Source organism: Lissotriton helveticus, chromosome 7 (genome assembly GCF_964261635.1).
Source record: "Lissotriton helveticus chromosome 7, aLisHel1.1, whole genome shotgun sequence".
Lineage (NCBI taxonomy): Eukaryota > Metazoa > Chordata > Amphibia > Caudata > Salamandridae > Lissotriton > Lissotriton helveticus.
Window position 1 is genome coordinate 1,720,837,029 of NC_136068.1, and position 19,718 is coordinate 1,720,856,746.

Sequence of the window (19,718 nt, forward strand, 5' to 3'; positions counted from 1 at the left end):
TTTTAATAAAAAATAAAGTTCAAAATCGAGTAGCTGAAGAAAAAAAATTTAGTCCACAGAAAAGATCAAAATTTAACCAGCAGAAAATCATAATGTCCACTGTTAGTAAAGCCAATAGGTCTGTTCATGTTAAGAAAATATCCAAAAAAACGTGAAAAAGATAGGGAGGCAAAACGAAATGTGGACGTCAATGGCTTGCATAACAGTCATCCAAGTATTGTATAGGCAAAGTAGGCAGCAAGTGCTTCTAACAGGAAGTCACTGTTATGATCCGAAAACATGTCAGCCATCCAATTGAAAAGAGGAAAGCAGCATTCATGATCTGTTATTATCGGAGCCTCTAGTACCATCAGAGGACAGCTCGGTGGGTTTTCAATGTAGCTGTCTTTCAGGAAATCTTGCGCCGCTGCGAATATATTCCAATGACCTAGAACTCCTTGTATCGCTGCAAAGGCCATAATCCCTCCGTTGCAACATAGCTGTTCATGATCAATTAACGGATTCATGAGATGATTGTAATTCACTTCAGGAGGTACCAAGTTGCAGAGACATAAGTCCAGGGCCCACATGAAATCACAGCTCAGGCAATGAAATACAGGCTGTACACAGGTGAAATAGGAATATCGAAATGATAATCGATATGAAGTATTCAAAGTCGAGAGTGCTAAGATGCCGTAGTAGTCAAGCATCTTCTGGCGAAATAGTTCTAAGTGTTCCGGCTTGTTTGCGAAGACAGGAGGGACATCCATTTTGAAATAAACGAGATGGGAACACAAACGTCGCAGCACTGGCAGTTCAACAGGAAGTCCACAGAAATAGGTCGCAGAGCATGGAGTGAAGAGTAGCAGAATGACTTGATATAATTTTTGGCAGTCCGGTCACTAAACCATTGCTTAGTAGTTATAAAAAAAATAGCCTGTCTTGAAGTGGAGGATGCGTTTAAAATTAAGGGTGTCACCTCAGTAAATTGTAAAGGAAGGCCACTCTTTTATAAGGAATGGTGTTGTCTGTGAATATTAGCTAAGTGAAAGATATGTTCGCGAACAGATGCTACGCTAACTTCTTTTTGTGACAATAAGGCTGTTGTTCATGTCTTGTGATTCAAGGCCGGAATTCGCTGCCAGATGGAAACATCAAGGTTCAAATGCGTGGGGTAGATAAACTACATTCTAAAAGGGAAGCAAATGCAGAGTGATTTTTACCGCGTAAGCTTTGTCGTTTAAAAAGTCATAGTGATTTTCATTATATGTAAAAAATAATATCACTGATGAAGAATGAAAAAAAATCGTTATAATAATAGGCACTGGTGTATTTTTGGAAAGATATGCAACATTACAGGGATTCCACTTAAATAAGTCATGTAATTGAAAGTGCCTGCATGTGGACGACTAAATACATGTTTAGGCGTTTAATATGCAGCTTTGAAAAAAAACGTGTGTATGGTTTAAAAATGAAATGTAAAGGTTTAAAGCAGGAGTTTCCAAAGCGGTCGTGGAGGGCCAGATGTATGGTAGATTAAAAAAATTACTACATGTTTTTCAATTGAGTTATCTAAAAAATATGTTTCATTATCTACTGTGTCGTTTTTCAGCATGTTGCTTATTGTTTGAGTTTTACTATTGCTGTGTCTTATACATTTTCAAGGGGCGGATCTAGGGTCATGGTGGCCGTGGGCAGGGAGCGTGGGTAGGGGGCCCTGTAACAGGGGGTCCGGGCGGGGCGGAGTGCGGAGCCCAGTGAAGAGGGGGGGGGTCAGGGTGTTTGAAAAAAGAAAGCTCTATAAATGGACTTACAATTTGAAGAGGAAAGGAATTGAAGAAGTATCAAAAGAACATAGGACGGATAAAAAGAAGAGTGCTTCTGGTAAGCAAACCAAAATGTTTTTGAGAGCAATATGTGGAAGGAAAAATGTTAGTATTGAAGTCCACAAGGAAAAAAGTATACCAGTATCGAGAAGGAGACATGGAACCAAAGATAAAAATGTTTCTGGAATCAGCAGACAGGAAAATCTGTACAGTAAAACTCGGATGAATCAATTTAGCCAAATCAGGAAGCGTATGTTTTACAAAAGAGTAGTTTCGAATTTATTACAAAAGGAGAAAGTTTCTAAAAGAAGATCTGCTTTTCTTAGGAAGAAACAATATATAGAGGGTATTGTTGAGCGCGCGTTTGAGACAAAAAGAAAATTATTTATTTTAGTACTTAATAGAATAAATACGCTAAATAAGGCAATACGAGTTTTAAAAGCTAAAAGTAAATGGAAGAGACACATAAATAGGAGTAATTTTTGTAAAGTGTTTTCTGGGAAGTGGATGCATACTTCAACTTCTGAACCATTTTTTAATGAAGAGAGTTACTTTCAAAGTAACGATTTGTTGCATGCAGTTGACATCAGTGGTCGAGGATATGAGGTGAAGGAGGGATGTGTAATTGAGAAAGAGAAAATTGTGGTTAGAAATGCAGAAGAGGTGATGGCTGGAGAAGCTTCAGGGGGACGTCCTAATGTTCCTGTTTACAGTTGGAATTGTAGTAGCATTTGTAGTGTACAACAGGATTCAATTGATTTCTTTCACAATTTCTTACATAAGTACACTAAAGAAAGTCTTAGAAAAAAAATTGTTATGTTGCAAGAATTAGATCATTGCAGAGTGCGAGAAAAAATAGGTCTGCAAGGTCATTCTCTGGCTTGTCTTTCTAAAAAAATATGCCAGAGTGTGTTTCATCACTTCAGGATGTTAGCAGTGCATCATACTAAAATGAGAAAATTAGTGAGAAAGTTGTATTATGCAAAAAGTCCAGCACTTAAACTTAAACAGTTAAATAGTGCTCTTTTGCATGGATGTGAATTAGATGTTAAGAAGATTTGTGCAGAAATTGAGGTAAGTTATTTTGGTCCAGAGGAAGATAATGCAGAAACTGATATAATTATAGAAGTAAATGTGTTAGAAAATGTTGGACATGTTAATATTAAAAATTTTGAACTGGAAATAATAAAGTTTAAGGTAATTGCAGGTGAGAAACCAAATTTTTCTTGTGTCTGTTGTCGACGCATTCATTACAAAAGTCAAACTAGGTTAGTTGATTTATATTTAAAAAGTGAAGATGAAAATAATGGTCAATGGAAAGATTTTGCAACTTATTTGTTGGTGGAAAATTATTTTGATTTGGGTTTTGAGCAACGTATTTGTAAATATTGTTATAATAAATTAAATGAAAATAAAATGCCTGCTAGAGCTGTTCATAATAATCTAGAGTTGATAAATATTCCATCAGAATTGATGGATTTAAATACTTATGAGACTATTCTGATCCAATGTGTACATCCTTTTCAGGCTATTGTTCGTATGGAGCCTAAGACTGGTAAATTAAATCCTTCAGATTTACAAAGAGGATTAAAGGGTAGAGTTGTATATTTGCCACTTGATTTAAAAAAAATATGGAAACAATTGGTGTTGAAAATGTAGAAGAGGAACCTCTAATTATTCTAGTTAATGGTGTACCTACAAAGAGTAAGAAAATCTGGCAAGATTTAGTGGATGTTAGAAAAGTCAAAAAGGCAACGTTGTATTTAGTTCAAAACAATAAGTACTATAAAGATGTATACGTAGAAGAAGAAGATGTAAGTGAAGAAGAGGAGAGTGATTTGTCTATTGGACAAATTGAAAAAGTTGACCTATCCAGAAGTGAAGAAATTTATGAACATTACAGTGTTCATCCACTGCATTCCAAAGAAGCAATAGGGAATGCTATTGAATTATTTCAGATGAAAAAGGCGAAAGGAAATCCTATTAGTGTGTGGGAAGAAAGTTTGGAAGGTCGTTGTTTCCCACAGTTATTCCCTACAGGTGAAGGTACACGATATGATGATCGACCTATGCAGATTCCTGCATCTGAATACCGGACAACAAGATTATATGCAGAAGATCCGAGGTTTCGCCAATGCATTCCATATTTGTTTCATCTTCTGTTTGAGAGTGACTTATCTGGTCTCTCTTATGCAGTAAACCATATCTTAAAAAGTGGAGTTCATCTGCATAATATTTCAACAAAGGAATTTATGGATAAAGTGCAACAGAAAGATAGTGTTTTGGATTCACATCTAATTAATTTAATGGCTTGTCAGCGTGGTACTAATGAGTATTGGTACCGTCGTCATGGAGATTTGAAGTGCATGCTTAGAAACTTAGGAGCACCAACATGGTTTTTAACTCTAAGCTGTGCAGAGTATGCTTGGGAAGATTTACTTGAATTTCTTCAGGAGGCGAATGCAAACATAGAAAATATAAACTACAAGACACCCGGAGAACTGTGTTTGTTAGATCCGGTTAATGTTTGCAGATATTTTAATCATAGATTTGAAGCTATGATGTCTTTTCTTACAAACAAGAAAAATCCGCCTCTTGGTGAAGTACTGGATTTTTTTGGGAGAAAAGAATACCAAGCAAGAGGTGCTCCTCATATTCATATGCTGTTATGGATCAAGGATGCTCCTAAATTTGGAAGAGACTCGGATGAGACTATACTGTCTTTTATTGAACAGTATGCCACTTGTGACATACCTAATAGTACAACTGATAAGGACTTAAGAGGAAAAGTGTTACGCTTTCAAAGTCATCGTTGTGGAAAATATTGTCGGCGAAAATTCAAATCAAAGAGTAAATTCTACACCAAATGTCGTTTTGGATTTGCACGACCGGTACTTTCAAAAGGAAGAGTCAACAATTTGATGTCATCTTTGCGACATAACATCATAAGAAGGTCACCTAAAAATACGTACAATTTAAGAAGAGGTGAAGAATCCAAATATATAAATGACTATAACCCAGTCATTTTGTCCATGTGGAATGCTAACATGGACATACAATATGTTGCAGACAACTCTATTGCTGTGGCTCGATATGTACCGTCTTACATCACAAAATCTGAAAAGACGGAACTGAAGGAGATGTGGGAAGACATTTCTCATGAAAAGAGCCTAAGCAAGAAATTGTATACGTACAGTTTGAAGATGTTGTCTCATCGAGAAATTGGAGCATATGAATGTTGTGACCGATTATCATCAGCAAGTCTTTATGCTAAATCAAGGACTATTCTCTGGGTGAGTTTGGGTCTTGCAGAAACACGAAACCGTGTTCTAAAACCTGTGCAAGAAATTGAATATTTAGCCCAGAAAGAACCAAACAGTACAGACATTCTGAAAACAAATATGTTGGATACATACTATCCAAATAGAAGTACTCTTCTAGAAAACATTTGTCTGTATGAAATACTTCAAAACTACACTTTTAAAAGGAATGTTACAGAGAACATTGATAAAGGTGTATACGCTGTAATTGGACAAGAAGGATATCTGGTGAAACAAAGAAAAGGACACTTGATTAATCATCAGAAACTGAGTTGCGAAACACCTGACAAAAGAGAAGTTTACTATTTTGCTCTTTTGCAACTCTTTAAACCATGGCGCAGAGAAGAGGAACTACTTGGGGAGTTTGATAGTTATGAAGATTCATTCAACGCTTCTAAAAGTAGTATTGAATGTCCTGTTTTTAGTAATTATCTCCAAATGTTGAATGATGAAATAGAGCAAGAAGCGACAATTGCAGCGGAGATTGCTAGAGATAGTTCACAAGATAGTCAAAGTTCGGCTTCATTAAGTCAAGATCCACTGGGACAACCAATTATCCAAAATGAAGCAGCCACCGCCATGGATGAGGTGGAAAGAGCAATGCAGCAAGGTCAAGAGGAAGCAATCAACTTAGAAGAATTAAAGAAGCAAATTAATGTTGAGCAAAGACAGATATATGATGAAGTGACAGAGCACATTGAGCATGGCTTTCGTCATGAGAGAAAAGATTGCTCATGTATGTCATTTCAACCTATTCGATTATATGTAAGTGGAGAAGCTGGAACTGGTAAAAGTTTCCTAATTAAAGGAATTACTACATATTTACAGCAAAGAACTCAGTCAACACTGTCGTGTGTTGTTACTACTCCAACTGGATTGGCAGCACATAATATTAAAGGTATTACTTTACATCGTTTACTGATGCTGCCAGTTGAACATGAAAATAAATTACAATATCACAAGCTATCTGGAGAAGCTTGTTTTGAAGTTTCTAGAGTGCTTAAAAAAATGAAACTTCTTATTATTGATGAAGTAAGCATGGTATCTAATTTAATGCTTGCTTTTGTGCATTTAAGAATGCAACAGATACTTAAGACAGAGTATGATGTGGTATTTGGAGGTAAACATGTCATAGTTTTTGGAGATCTACTCCAACTAACTCCAGTTAAAGGACAACCTGTATTTGAAACTGTTACGCATGAGGAGACTAGAAAGTGCCTGGGCAGTATTGGAAATGTTAATATATGGTCACATTTCAAATATACTGAACTGATTCAAAATATGCGACAGGCAAAGGATACTAAATATGGAAATATTCTTCAAGATATAAGGATTGGAAAACTAACTGAAGATGCGAAACACACTCTACGAACACGATCACTTTCCAAGCTGTTTCCTAATGAAGATAATGTACCTGAGAAAATATATAGTAAAGAGGTAGCAGATAAATCAGTGATATGCTTGATGCCAACTGTGAAAGAATGTTCAGTTTTTAATGAGAAAATGTTGAATTTAGAAAATCAAGAAATTAGGAAACTGGAAGCTAAAGATAGAATAGAGCATGAAGGTAGTACTATTGTTTTGTCTGAAAAGTTGAAGTTAAAATTGGATTCTCTTCAAAAAAGTATATCTAAAACTGCTGGTTTAGAGAAAAATCTGTATGTATGTTTAAATTGTCGGATAATTTTAAGGAGAAATTTACATGTAGAAAGAGGATTGGTAAATGGAGCAATGGGTAATGTTGTTGGTTTTGTCAATTATACAAATAGAGAGGAGATTGAATTTTTAAGAATTAAATTTGATGGAATTGAGAAAGTTCAGAAAATTAGTCGCTGTTCAAATCGTTTTTTGCTTGTGAAAGACTTATATGTCCGTCGGAAGCAATTTCCAATTTGTTTGGCATATGCAGTGACTATTCACAAATCTCAAGGTTTAAGTGTAGATTGTGCTTTGGTAAATATTGGAAGCACTGTATTCAAAGAGGGTATGGCATATGTTGCTTTATCGCGAGTTAGAACTTTATGTGGACTTTATTTAATTGATTATGATGAGACAAAGATTAGTGCAGATTTAAATTGTGTGAAGGAGTATAATAGGTTAAGAAGAGAATATGCTCCAAGTTTACCTCAATATCCTTTAATTGAAAGGCGTATGGTTGGTCAGAAAAGGAAAAATGAGGAGAAATGTGCTGAAGTAGTTGAGAACCGACGAAAAAAAGATGTAGCTGTTGTTGGTAGGCATAAGAAAACGGTTAGTATTGAAGAGATTGTTGGATTTAAGTTTGAAAACAGGTCTGGTGTCAACTATTATGCAAATGTAGAAGTTAATGTTGTTTTTTTTCTAAAAAATGTTAAGGAACAGATTGTAGAAAATCAAGAGCAAACATTTTGCTATTCCTTAAATTCTATATTTGAAAAATGTAGTAGTGGTGAAAGTGAATTAGGAAGTGTTTCAGAACTAAGGAATGTTTTAGACATATGTGCAGGAGTAAATCAATTTCCACAGAATATTCAGCAAGATTGTCAGGAATTTATTATGTATATGTTTACAGTTTTGGAAGATGAAGGTGTAGATATTGATAATCTTTTTGGCCTTTCTTATAAATGGGAACATAAGTGTGATAATTGCTCATTTTCAAGTAGTACTGATATACACAGTGAAAGATTTATATATTTAACATTACCAGACTGTAAAGAAGTGTCTTTTAATAAACTAGTAAAAGATGCGCATCAGAACATGGTCTGTTCTCAATGTAAGTCTGAAATGTTATCAACTTTATTTATCCATAGATATGGACAATATGTAATGTTTATGTTTCAACGATGCAGAGCTGATGGGAGTAAATTGTCAACTTTAATTAAAAATTTTGTGGCTACTCAAGTATCTATTTCTAGAAGAACATTTGTAACTGTAGCCATCATTTTTCATGAAGGGCCTTCCACATCATCAGGACATTATACAGCTTATTTGAAGTGTGGAAGTGGCTGGACGCTTTGCAATGATACCCAATTGACTTTTAAGAAACGTTTGCCTTTTGCCTTAACTAACTCCTATCTGCTATTTTTGGAACCCAAATTTCAGTAGAATCACTTGCTGTAGGAAGATTAATACTGTAAAGATATGAAACTTTCTTGTTTACAAATATCATGTGACTGAGGGTCTACGAATCTATAAATGAAATTTGTGTTTGGTATAGTGATAACATCAGGTAGAAATTTAGTTAATGTTTGATGGTATGAAACATGTTACACATTGTTACTGTAAAGGTTCACAAAAGAATAGATAAGATTAAGATTAAGAAATTTCAGAAAAAAACTACTTAACTCATAGTATTTGGCCATGTGGAAAAATATGAGAGAAGAAAATGAGTACTTTAGATAATTATTTTAGAACATATATGGACGCAAGTTTTTGGGAGAGGTATTTAAAAGATAATGAGTTAACTTATACAATTTGGCCACGCGGAAAGGTATGAGAGAAGAAAATGTATAGTTAAGATAGATTTTTATAGGAGATACTTGCACGGTGTTTTTTTGAGATATATTTAAAAATAGGTCGTATAGTTTAATTGGTTTGTAACTGTGGAAGATGTAGTGTGCTTACTCAAGAAATTGTGAATTTGAGAAAAACATTTAAGATATGTTTTTTTCAGGTATTTATAATATGTATGGAGATTTTGGATGGGTTTTTTAAACACAATCATTTTGATTGTGTTTTTTTCCCCGCTGTTATATGATGATTAATATTGAAATCACTGTTTATAGTGAAAATCAATGTATTCTGAGGACAGCAAAAATAAACCATTTAATATGTTGTTTGAGTTATTTTGTTACATTGAATTTAGAAATATGTATTAAAACATATTTTTTTACTGTCTTCCACAGATATTATATTTATAAGGTAAGTACAACTAATAACATCCGAGAGTTTTCTCTGCCTCTCTCTTATTGACTCCTACTTTTTTTTATTTTATGAAATGTACATTATAATCTTATTTTTACTTTTCTTCCACAGGTACTACCTTTTTAAAAGAAATTTACTTTACTTTTTTACTATTTTTTAGGTAAGTATAAAAAATAAAGAAACTTTTACATCACTGTGTCATTTCTTTGTCTATCCTGCTTAAAGCAATGTCATGTTTAATATAAGCACTTCCACATAGGATTGGGTGCATTGTTATAAGGCATGCTTTAAAAGTGATTTAATGAAATGAGCGACATTTTACTGAGTGAGTTCAGCAACACTGATATATGAAAACATTGGTGGGAAATGATATTAAATGTTACATGTTGTTCTTTCCAGGAGTTTAAGTCCTTTGCTGCAGTGGCAATTCTGCCTCAGCATTAGGGGGCCGGGGGGCTGAGTGGTACTTCTATGCTCATGATAGAGGTACTCCTTCATGAGCCACGGTTGAGATCTGTTCATGATACAGTGGTTCTGTCATGGCTCTGCTTAGTCAATAGAACGTGTCATGGAGGTACAATATTAGTGCTGTGCAAGCACAGCGGCAAGCCCATGACAAAACTGGTCTATTCTGAGGACAGCTGAGGCAATGCTCGTGATGGAGCGGCTCTGTCATGAGCATGGAAGGACTTAACAGGTGTTAAAAAAACATGAGGGGTCTCTTCAAAGAGAGTGTTGGTTGTAATTTAAAGGGCACTTTAAAACACATTGTAGCAGCTTTATGTTGACGTTGCGTCTCTTTGCGCCACAATTTCGTCAGTTTATTTAATACAATGACAGTGGAAATAATGTACCATATTTACAACGTTATGGATCTAGGAGATATGTCACATTCTAAAGCCCTGCACCATAAGGAAGTGTTCCTCTGAAGGAATGCGTCTTGAAAGTGGCTGACTGTAATGCATGATATTTCACTCAGTGACTTTCAGACCTATGCTGTTTCAAAACTGTGCATGTGCTTGAAGCAGGCGTAGGTATTGACGCAGTATTGTGAATATAGTGCATTGGTGAGCCTTGCTGGAGCTGCATCACACTTGCGATGCAACTCTAGCAATGTATTACTTTTTGAGCACAGATGTGTTACGCATGTATGGTGTTTTTGTACCATGGTGCGCCACATTTCAAATGTGGCACACCATGGGTAACGGAGCACTAGCATACTGTGGTGCACATTAACTGGTGCATATCTGGGTATGAAGTAGTTAACATAAATCTGCCCCATAGGTTACAAATCCGCGTTTAGTAGAGTGTTCGGCCTTTGTAGTGTTATGTTTTTTCTGTTATTCTATGTAGGTATGTAATATTGCAAGATTTTTGTCACGAAAAAGAAGCCATGAGTATTGGGTTTGTGAAAGATTGCAAGATTTTTTAAATTAAAAAGCAAGAACCATGGCATTGTTTAATATAGCATTGTAAATACTTATCTTTAATAATGATGAGAGAGTAAAAAAAGGTTAACCTGATGTTTTAAAGTTATTCACAGGCTTCTTTAGAGGAAGTGTTCTATATGATTGTAGCGTGGGTGTTTGACTTTTTTATAGGTAATAGAATGCATTCTGTATGCTGTAGCAGGAGGAGTACTACATACTTGAATATTCTTCAGTGCTTATTTTCATTTTGTAAGTGGTATTGAGACCGACACAGAACTTCAATGGATCGGAGGGGCTGTTCCTGTGCATCTGGAGGACTGCCAAGCCGTTGCAGCAGTGGGAGTGAGGCCTCTCACAGGGGCGTAGCGCAGCTCCTTTTGATGCTCACAATTGCAGATAACAGGGTAGAGATGTCTGTGGAATTTATAGATGGTTAGTCACACTAGAGTGTGGGCGGCGCCCCTAGCACTTCATTACGGCACACAGGGGAGCCGTGTTGCACAGTTTGAGAATCAGAGACTTAGGAGATAAACCTTCATAATAGGAAGGCTTCTAAGTGATAAAAATCGCCGGCGTTAAAAATATCACTGCTATCGGTGGAATTTTCCACGGTGTTAGTGCTTCAACAGAAATGGGAACACATATCTGATAGAAAATCCTGTAACAATCTCAGTATTTCACATTATCGCGTGAAAAGAAATTCTTTCGAAAGATGTTGAACGTTGTTCTCTTTTGAGAGTAGAAAAGATAGTGAGAGAAGTGGGTGGAGTGCTCCGTGTAAATTGCAGAATAGAAACTACTAAGAACCAATTGGAAGTGTTGTTTTCAAGTCACATGACTTCACATGCGCGTCTCAGGACGTGTACGCGGTGATAGTATCTGGTCACGTACGCCATTTGGAAGTAGCGGTCTAATTCAGCGAAGTTTCAAAACGTGAAAAGGAGTAAATCCAAACACATCCGGATTTAATATATCTTCTGAGCTCGATTCAAGCATACAATTGTTAAAGTATAAAACCTTTTATATATTTTTTTAAAATACCAAGGTGTGTACATTCGGTCACGCACGAAAGTTTAAAAAGACATTCGGCTCCATTTAATGAAAATTTTCATAATAATAAAAAAGAAGCCTAGGTTTAGTGTCTTTGACGTAGTATAAGTTCTTTGATGGGTCTATGAAGAAATTTACTAAGTTGCAATTGCAAAGTTTTCACGAAATATATAGGCGGGTGCGCGCACACGGTCGCGCACGAACGAAAGCCAAAAAAGCGGAGATAAACCCCCTTTATAATATGCTCCTGGAGCTCTTTTTGGTAGAATGAGTTAGTTCTGAAAAGAACTTTTTTTTTTTTTTTTTTTTTAAACAAGTGTTATGTTGTTTTTGATTTTTTAAACTTGCAACAACATTTTCATGTGTGACACAGGATCAAAATGAAATGAAGAAATTTATCTTTTCTCGGGGCATTTATGACTCTCAATTTTTAGTTTAGTAAGAATGAGGCTCTGCTCTCCGTACAGAAGAATTTCTCCACACTCGTTGCATTTCATGTGCACCGTTGCAAGATATGGTCTCAAGTCCATCACAGCACTCGATGGAGATACAGGTCGTCCACCAGAAGATGTGCTGGCCACCTCTGATGGTAATAGCGTGGCCAGGGCTCTTGTCGATGCCTTTGCAAATTCCATAGGGTGCACTTGTTTGACATGCCGCACCATGGTATGTATGGAAAAGGAATATTTTTTTCTTGGATTTCCTCTTGAGAGAACCGAATTGCATATCGTGCAGGTAACTTTTGGCGCATTCACTTTCTTTTGTTCTTCAGGATAAGTGAAAAATTGCCAAATAAAAGATTCCTTTTTTCTTTTTAAAGGTAGTCGCTCATTTCCTTCAGATTCGGAAGAGGAATGAGGGGCGGCAGCCATTTCAGCCAAGTCTTCCGTAGCGTGTTGAACGTCGTTCTCTTTTGAGAGTAGAAAAGATAGTGAGAGAAGTGGGTGGAGTGCTCCGTGTAAATTGCAGAATAGAAACTACTAAGAACCAATTGGAAGTGTTGTTTTCAAGTCACATGACTTCACATGCGCGTCTCAGGACGTGTACGCGGTGATAGTATCTGGTCACGTACGCCATTTGGAAGTAGCGGTCTAATTCAGCGGAGTTTCAAAACGTGAAAACGAGTAAATCCAAACATATCCGGATTTAATATATCTTCTGAGCTCGATTCAAGCATACAATTGTTAAAGTATAAAACCTTTTATATTTTTTTTTAAAATACCAAGGTGTGTACATTCGGTCACACACGAAAGTTTAAAAAGACATTCGGCTCCATTTAATGAAAATTTTCATAATATTAAAAAAGAAGCCTAGGTTTAGTCTCTTTGACGTAGTATAAGTTCTTTGATGAGTCTATGAAGAAATTCAATAAGTTCAGATTGCAAAGTTTTCACGAAATATATAGGCGGGTGCGCGCACACGGTCGCGCACGAACGAAAGCCAAAAAAGCGGAGATAAACCCCCTTTATAATATGCTCCTGGAGCTCTTTTTGGTAGAATGAGTTAGTTCTGAAAAGAACTTTTATTTTTTTATTTTTTTTAAAACAAGTGTTATGTTGTTTTTGATTTTTTAAACTTGCAACTACATTTTCATGTGTGACACAGGATCAAAATGAAATGAAGAAATTTATCTTTTCTCGGGGCATTTATGACTCTCAATTTTTAGTTTAGTAAGAATGAGGCTCTGCTCTCCGTACAGAAGAATTTCTCCACACTCGTTGCATTTCATGTGCACCGTTGCAAGATATGGTCTCAAGTCCATCACAGCACTCGATGGAGATACAGGTCGTCCACCAGAAGATGTGCTGGCCACCTCTGATGGTAATAGCGTGGCCAGGGCTCTTGTCGATGCCTTTGCAAATTCCACAGGGTGCACTTGTTTGACATGCCGCACCATGGTATGTATGGAAAAGGAATATTTTTTTCTTGGATTTCCTCTTGAGAGAACCAAATTGCATATCGTGCAGGTAACTTTTGGCGCATTCACTTTCTTTTGTTCTTCAGGATAAGTGAAAAATTGCCAAATAAAAGATTCCTTTTTTCTTTTTAAAGGTAGTCGCTCATTTCCTTCAGATTCGGAAGATGAATGCGGGGCGGCAGCCATTTCAGCAAAGTCTTCCGAAGGGTGTTGAACGTCGTTCTCTTTTGAGAGTAGAAAAGATAGTGAGAGAAGTGGGTGGAGTGCTCCGTGTAATTTGCAGAATAGAAACTACTAAGAACCAATTGGAAGTGTTGTTTTCAAGTCACATGACTTCACATGCGCGTCTCAGGACGTGTACGCGGTGATAGTATCTGGTCACGTACGCCATTTGGAAGTAGCGGTCTAATTCAGCGGAGTTTCAAAACGTGAAAAGGAGTAAATCCAAACATATCCGGATTTAATATATCTTCTGAGCTCGATTCAAGCATACAATTGTTAAAGTATAAAACCTTTTATATATTTTTTTAAAATACCAAGGTGTGTACATTCGGTCACACACGAAAGTTTAAAAAGACATTCGGCTCCATTTAATGAAAATTTTCATAATATTAAAAAAGAAGCCTAGGTTTAGTCTCTTTGACGTAGTATAAGTTCTTTGATGGGTCTATGAAGAAATTCAATAAGTTCAGATTGCAAAGTTTTCACGAAATATATAGGCGGGTGCGCGCAGTCGGTCGCGCACGAAAGCCTGGAAATGCGCTATCCATTTTATTGAGAACTGTTGCCGAGAGTGCGCACACCGGGTCGTGCACGAAAGTTTAGAAAGGCTATTTTTATTTACAGGCAAATTTTAATGCGTTGAAAAAAAGGCAAGGTACAGACTTTCTAATTCTGTATCGCTTTACAAGGAGTCTCTATGCAACTGAACAGTGAAGAAAACGGCTTGTTTCCGAAAAAAATATTTCCAGAACTTTATTGACAAAAGTATAGGTTGTATACACGAGATATTTCTGAATTAGCATTTTAAAAACCAATGAAATTCACTGAAAAAACCATAGGTTTTACACACGTTATAGTTAGGAAGTAGCATTTACAAAACCTATGAAATTCAGTGAAAAAACCATAGGTTTGACACCAGTTATAGTTAGCTGGAAATTTTACTGATATAAAACCAATGAAATTCCACGTTATAGTTAGTTGGACTCACTATAAATTGCGCGTGTAATGCACTGCTGATGACGTCACATATTACATCACTCATGACATCACTGATGACACCATCCTTGTGACACAGTGACAGACCTCCTTTCACTGTAATCTAACCCTTGAAACACATATTCAAAAATAGAAACTAAAATTTTCAAAAAAATGGAGATACCCATACCAGTTACAACAACCAATTCAATAATTCCACCATCTATATACACATGCACTAATTCACCAACAGTTCTATATAGTCACTCATACATATATTCACTAATCATATGTAGTGATACACCTACACATCCTGTTACACACCGACAGTCATCCAAAAGTTATTCACACACATACTCACACATGCAAATAAACTATTGAACATCCATTTATTTGCATAAACAGCTATACACACACTACCACTTTACTTCTAAGGAAACTTACACATACTTACTCTCTTAAAAAATCACTTATAGAAACACATACTAATTTAAACAGGAACTCTTACAATCCCTCACTCTCACATATACTCACTTATATACATCAATATTCACATATACTAGATTAAAACATATGTAGTTACTGATAAAGACACTAATAAGACAGTCATTCACTCACTAACACAGACATATACACACTCATCCACCCATACAGTCCTGCACATATGCTGTCTTCAGAACACATACAAACAGAGACTCAGTCATTCTTGCATCTATGTACTAAGTAATACTCGCACCAAAGCATGCAAACACTCATACTGATACTAAGAAAAACATCTAATAACCTATATACATACACATGTACCTACTCATCAACCCATGCAGCCACTTATACACAAAGTGAAACACTAATGCATATATTTAAACATTTAAGCATTACTCACTAATATATGTATTCACTAAGATATTCAATAATATATACATATATAACACATATTTCTTTTTCAGAAAGACACACATTCACTGGATGGTGTCATCAGTGATGTCATGAGTGATGTAATATGTGACGTCATCAGCAGTGCATTACACGCGCAAGTTATAGTGAGTCCAACTAACTATAACGTGGAATTTAATTGGTTTTATATCAGTAAAATTTCCAGCTAACTATAACTGGTGTCAAACCTATGGTTCTTTCAGTGAATATATATATATATATATTTATATATTACCTACTGGCAGTCGCCAGTAGGTATTTATAGTTAGGACCTAGTTTCCATAGGAAATCCACAACATTCTATTTGGAATAACTTTGGCGCCGGTGGACGAATCTTCGTGAATTTCTCCAAGAAAATGGTCTGCTCGGTTCCGCTCCTTCCCTAAAAGAGTGGGGGTGATTCGTCAAGTGGGGGCTGAGGAACAAGGAGGGTCCCAAAACGTGTTTTCCCCATGCAATTTTCCATAGGGACCTTTAGCCAGGGCTACAGCCCGAACGGCTGGACGGAATTACACGAAATTTGGCAGAGAGGTAAAGTTCTGTTCGCAGATTGTGCTTTTTGTTAAATGGTGTAAATCCGTTCAGTAGTTTCTGAGAAAATTGCAAGTAAAATCATAGCGATATCTAAAGTCGGAGTTCAGTACGCGTACTGAAATCTGTTCAATTACGAGCACGAGCTGCATGCTGATTGGCTGTGAACTGTCTGTCAATACTCGAAACCAGGAAGTGTTGGTGGCCATCTTGTGCCTTGCTAGAACCACACACCCTTGTACAATGAAGACTATATTAAAAAATTGATGGGAGGCCCTTCCTTGCTCACAGGAGCCCCTGAGACCCCCAGTGCCCTGACTATCCCACTGGGAGACCAGCTTGAGAAAGTAAAAAAGAAAGTTGTGAGATTACAGTTAATGATACTTCTTCTCACTGAATACCTAAAAGCTAATATCATTCCGCTTGGGTTACAGGTACGTAATGTACCTGGCGTATTCACTGACAACCCAAAGTACATTACGGGCTTTAGCTATATAAGCACCACGTGTTCCCGCCATTGGATGGCTTTAGGGATAGGTATAGCTGTTGAAGAACTGAAAAAGCTTGAAGCGGAAATAGAGGATATTAAGAAACAAATTAGTGATAAAAGTACAGTGCCTGAGTGCACCAAACTACTTGAGGAGGTTGAAAAGACTATTGCAGATTTCCATAGGATAGAACTTAACAAAAAATCGACCAAAGTAAGGAAAGACATAAAGAACTTTACACAAGAGAGAGCATATCCTTATCTGAATAAGGATTTCTACACTCAAAAAGGCTATAGTGGCCCACAAAATCATAATCAGAGACCTTGGGGAAGATTTAATAAGAGACAAACATTGGTTGGTTTTTCTGAATCTTCCGCCGAATCTTCTGAGAACTCAGACCCTGGTAATACTCCTGGCCCTTCCAATAGAAATCCTTTTTTAGGGAGAGGCCAACTGGACCCTCCAAAAAGAGGGAAAGGAAAACAACCACAGCGATGGCCAAATCCACCGGGCGAGCGTTACACCCGACGCCAACATTATCAATGGTAGCCCCTGAGCCACTTGATTGTCTTAGTATTGTCAGCTCCTCCATTACGATGGATAAACAAAATACCTTGCCTATATTCAACTTGACATGTCATCAACTCACAAGTAGTGAACTTTCACTGTTAAGTAAGGGGTTATTATCATTTGTCCCAACAATTCGGCCCAACTTCTTAGAAATTCAAACTGAACTTCTAAAGTTTTTTCGGAAATTAAGGTTACATGCTTTTTTCCAGCTTAACCCTCAACCAATCAAAACAAGTAGTACTCCATTTAAGCCCCCCTCTACTTTCTCACCCTCAGGGAGTATGGTCCCTGCGGAGCTACGTACATTCGAAAAGTTGGTTTTGAATGACATTAACATCTTGGGCAAACAGCATTCGTTCATCCCGTTTAACATCTCTTTGGAGGAGAAAAAGGCGCTATCCACTCTCAAATCAAATACCAATCTGATCATAAAGCCCACCGATAAAGGCGGCGGTATTGTCTTACAGGACATAGTATCCTACAAATCTGAAATCCATCGTCAATTGAACAACCGAGAACATTATGTGAAGCTCCCAAGAAATCCAACCAAAGAGATACAAAAACTTATTGGAGAGGTCACTAATGTAGGACTCGAGAGTAAGCATGAGCGCAAAATCCGCTCCGATCGCGGATTTTGCGGATTTTCGGTAAATTCGCGGTCCGCGAACTCTCGCGAATTTACCGAAAATCCGCAATCCGCGAGCGGCGGATTCCGCGGTCAAAAGTTCAAAGCCTAATTTACGATGGTGCCGGCAAGCTGCCAGCGCCATCCTCAAATAGTTACTTAATTAGCTACAACAGGAAGCTCTAATAGATAAGATACAGCAGGGGCTCGAGCGCCTGCTTTATTTTATCAGTTGGAGCTTCCTGTTGAAGCTAATTAAGTAACTTTTTCAGGATGGCGCTGGCAGCTTGCCGGCGCCATCGTAAATTATTTACGATGGGGAAAAACGGTGGTGTCTTCTTGAATAAATATGAAGGGCAGGGTTCATTCTGGCACGACGGTCCTGGCACAAAAAATAAACCTCAACAGGAAACACTTGCAGATATCAATAAAGCATGTGCCCTAGTTGAAGCTTAAATTCAGTGACTCATTCATCAGCCCAAAATCAATCGTGAGCGTTGTGGAGGCTGGGCAGGTGTGCCTTCTTCCCAAATATACCATCAAAAATCCGCTGTGATGCAGGCCAGAGGCATTTGCATCTTTGACTTTCACGAGCGCAATCCCCGTGCTGTTCCTGTGACCAGGAGCTTCTGTCTCTTAATCTGCCGCTCTGATCGGTCTCTGACCTTTTATACACACAAGAGGCATGTGCGCTCGCATGGAAGCCCCGTCCGTTTGTCCCCGCCCACACACTCGAGGAAGCCCCGCCCCCAAATCCGCCGATCCGTGAATTCGCAAATTCGTGCATCGTGGATCCGCAAAATCCGCCCATGCTTACTCGAGAGCAGGTTTCTTAGCAAGAAAGAACATTCATTTCTGAACGCCACAACACCTAGGATACCGATGATCTACACGCTCCCGAAGATCCATAAGAGCATTGAATCCCCCCCTGGAAGACCAATAGTCTCTGGGTGTGGCTCTATTTTAGAGCCTTTGGGCCTCTTTGTTAATCATTTTATCAAGGATTTTGTACCATCAACCCAATGTTACATACGTGACAGTATGGATATGATAAACACCATAGAGGGTTACCCTTTTGACTCCGCATCCAGTGTACTTTGTACCCTGGATGTTGAGTCGCTATATACCAACATACCCCAAAATGAATCGCTACTGGTCATACAGGATGTATTGAATAAAAGACCTCGACCACACCAAGTTCCAACCTTGTTTACTTTACAGCTTCTTGAAATTTGTCTAACAAATTTTTTTTTCTTTTTTGTCGGTGACTATTTTGGCCAAATCAAGGGTACATCTATGGGGGCAATTTTTGCCCCCAACTTAGCCATCTTGTATATGGATCATCTGGAGTGTGGCCGTATCCTTGTTTCATCTAATCCCTTCCATAGTGCCATTGCACTATGGAAGCGATATATAGATGATATCTTTATGGTGTGGACTGATTGTAATGAGCTGATTCCACACTTCATCCACTGGCTAAACAGTAATTGTAGTGGCTTGACTTATACCTCCACTACTAGTCATGTCTCCATTCCATTCCTCGATCTTAATGTCCAGGTAAGAGATGGTGCTTTGATGACCAGTCTCTATAGAAAACCCACTGAACGTAACACTCTTTTAAGTTATCAAAGTCACCATCCGCGAGCACTTAGGGACTCTTTGCCCTTTTCACAATTTTTAAGACTACGTCGCAATTGTTTCCTGAAAGAGGATTTCTTCAAAGAGTGTGAGATACTAAGTGCCAAGCTAATCAATAGAGGGTATCCGCGTAGGCTTATCCGTAGATCAATTAAGAGAGCCTGGTATTGTCCAAGGGACACATTACTCGAGCCAAAACCAAAGAAAAAGGAAGAACGGTTGGTTTGTGTGACTACGTTTTCCCCTGCCTCCAACTCCATTACTAAAAGTATAAAACGCCACTGGCCGGTTCTGAATGCGGGAACCTTGC